We start from the raw sequence: 2,671 nt of genomic DNA, 5'->3' as shown, positions 1-2,671 counted from the left end.
CCTGGCCGAGGCGTCGGCGCACCTGGCTGGCCGCCGGCATCGGGAGGGAGACCCTGGCCCAAAACCGCCCGCCCCGCCATCGCCCCCACCCGCACCCCGTGGCACCCCGTCCTGCCCGGGCATCACCGGGCGAGAAAAAGAGGGAGGAGCCGGCGGCCGCACGCCCAGGGACCCTAGAGCGGCAGCGGTTGGAAGCAGGTCTGTCCGGGGCAGGTCTCGGTCCCCTCACCTGGAGGCGCCCCGGACGCGGAGCAGGACAGCCGGCCGGAGTCTCGCCGAGTCCGGGCCGCACGGCCCCGTCCAGCCCTGCCCGCCTCTCCGCCGGGGAGCGCGTCCGGACTTCGGACGCAGAGGTGGGCGCCCGGTGTGTCCAGACTCGGGCCCCGGGAGGCAAAACTACCTTGGCCAGGTGGGGGCGGGCCCAGGGCCGGGCCGGGCAGGAGGAAGCCCGGGAGCACTGGGCGGAGACTCGCGGACCGATTGTTTGTGCCTTTCCTAGCCTGGCAGCAGGTGCCGGGGAGAGGCGGGAAAGGCGGTGCGACACCGACCTCGGAAACCCAGATTACCTGAGAGGGCGGAGCTAAGGGAGGTAGGAGAGGCCACGCCCACTTCCCCTCCCCACCCCCGCCCTCTTAGCAAAAACACAACCAAGCTTCCCCGGTTCATTGGCCAGTGTCTGGGGTCCAGGTCCCACCCCCTAGGGCAAAGGGCACGGCAGAGCCAGCCAGAAGGGTGTCTTCACCCAGGCCAGGCCCTGGACTTCCAACCAGCTTGGCCTCCCAGACTGCGCTCTGGTCCCTCAGAGCCTCGGGCGGTCAGCCTTGGAGTGAGCCAAGTCCGGGGGGGTCAGCCTTCTGAAACCTGGGGGGTAAGCCTGGGTCCCATGAGGGGAGGGGCCACTGTCCTCCGTGGACAGGCCTGGCCAGGCGCCCCGGGACTCCCCACAGAGCGATCACTAGCCTCTCAAGTTCAGCCTTGGGCACGGAGGGCAGGGGAGAGGCAACCGCTGCCTTCCGACTGATGGGGTGCCTGCTGAGTAAACTGTCCGCTGGGGTGCTAGGATGTCTGCCTCAGTCTCAGCTTTCACCAAACTGGGGTTTCCTTGAACCACCTCTAGGAAGGGACAAAGCAAAACTGTGGGGGATGGGGACAAGGTCACCTGGGTCATGGAGTAGCTTAAGCAGAGAAGGAGTGAAGAATTTAGTCCCTCGTGCATTCCTGTTTGTGACGTGCCACCCCTCTGCTAGGGGCTGGGACCCAAACAAACAAACAAAACGACTACGCCCTGCCATTCAGTGGATTTTTTTTTAAATCAATTTATTGGGGGATTCAGTGGATTTCGACTCACAGCAACCCAACGTATGGGACGGGGAAGAAACCCTGGGGTTTCTGAGACTGTAACTCTTTGCAGGAGTAGAGCGCCCTTGTCTGTTTGCTAGTCAGGGAGACACACAGATAAACAATGGCGGGTGACCGCTGTGCTGGGAGAGTGACTGACACCGGGAATTAGGGAAGAAAAATTCCACTTCCCTGGAAGTGACCATTGACCCAAAGGGAAGCTCGGTGCCGGCAGGGCACCTTCCAGGATGAAGGAACAAGCCACAGCCTTAGGAGGAGGGCGGCAGAGGCGGAGAAGGGAGGGAGATGAGGCCACAGAAGGGAGGTAGGACAGGCAGGTGTAGAGAAAGCCTGGAAGGTGTGGGCAAAAGGTGAGGGCTTTGGATGATCTCAACTGTGTGTCTCCAAGTACGGCCTATGACCACCAGCCACCAAATCTAGGCTTGTGTCCCAAAATCAGGTCTCTGAGCCCCTCCCCACCTTCTGAATGTAGCCCTCTAGAACCCCAACCCAGGAATGTCTGGTATTGACAAGCCCTCCGGTGGCTAGTTTGCAAACCAGGTTGGAAAGCCATCCATCCTGTCTGTCCAGACTGACTGGCGGGAGAGGTGGGCAGAGGCCAAGCCCTCAGGGCCTACCTGAGCTTGAGGGAGGACCAGGGGAGCCTCTGATTTCCATTTTGGAAAGATTTCTCTAAATGCTGAAGGATGGGCTCAAGAGGAAGCTAGCTTCGGAGGGCTGAGAGCACGGTTCCGACCCATAGTGACTTTATGCATCACAGGAGACCTGCACAGTCCGCACCAGCCCCATGGCTCTTCTTACGCCCGAGCCCATTGCTGCCGCCACCGTGTCAGTCCATCTTGGTGAATGCCCTCCTCGGCTCATTGCCCCTCCAGGATGCCCTTCTCCAGGGACGGATCTCTCCTGAGAACATGTCCAAAGTACGTCAGGTGAAGTCTTGCCATCCTTGTCTCCGAGAAGCACTCTGGCCGTACTTCTTCCGAGACAGATCTGTTTGTCCCTTTAGCGGTCCAGGTTTTTCAGTATTCTTCTCCAGCACCACAGCTCACATCCGTCCATTCTTTTTCCGTCTTCCTTATTCAAGATCCAGTTTTCTTTTCTTCTTTATTAATCATTTTATTTGGGGCTCGTACAACTCTTATCACAATCCATATAGCCATCCATTGTGTCAAGCACATTTGTACCTTTGTTGCCCTCACCACTCTCAAAACATTTTCTTTTTACTTGAGCCCTTGGTATCAGCTCCTCATTTCCCCCTTCCCTCTCATATCCTTCCGTCATGAACCCTTGATAATTTATAAATTATTATTTT

The 2,671-nt window shown here is 58.7% G+C and overlaps 1 protein-coding gene across 2 annotated transcripts in view; it reads right to left on the bottom strand.

The window, feature by feature from the left end:
- The window catches only part of GRB7 (growth factor receptor bound protein 7), an 8,252-nt gene extending 7,821 nt beyond the window's left edge, over positions 1 to 431 (bottom strand). Inside the window, exon 1 of one of the 2 annotated variants that reach the window (XM_045299668.1) lies at positions 401 to 431. The gene's annotated coding sequence lies outside the window, so the exon portion shown is untranslated. Of the gene's footprint in view, positions 1 to 229; positions 292 to 400 lie in introns of those variants that run through there. The other variant, XM_045299667.1, reaches the window with a different exon arrangement.
- Positions 432 to 2,671: the final 2,240 nt, after the last annotated feature.

The sequence above is a fragment of the Echinops telfairi genome, unplaced genomic scaffold (assembly GCF_000313985.2).
Source record: "Echinops telfairi isolate 266 unplaced genomic scaffold, ASM31398v2 ScPeMD7_7458;HRSCAF=8496, whole genome shotgun sequence".
In the NCBI taxonomy this organism is placed as follows: domain Eukaryota; kingdom Metazoa; phylum Chordata; class Mammalia; order Afrosoricida; family Tenrecidae; genus Echinops; species Echinops telfairi.
The sequence above is the reverse complement of the archived record's forward strand: the minus strand, read 5'-3'. Positions and strand labels throughout refer to the sequence as shown.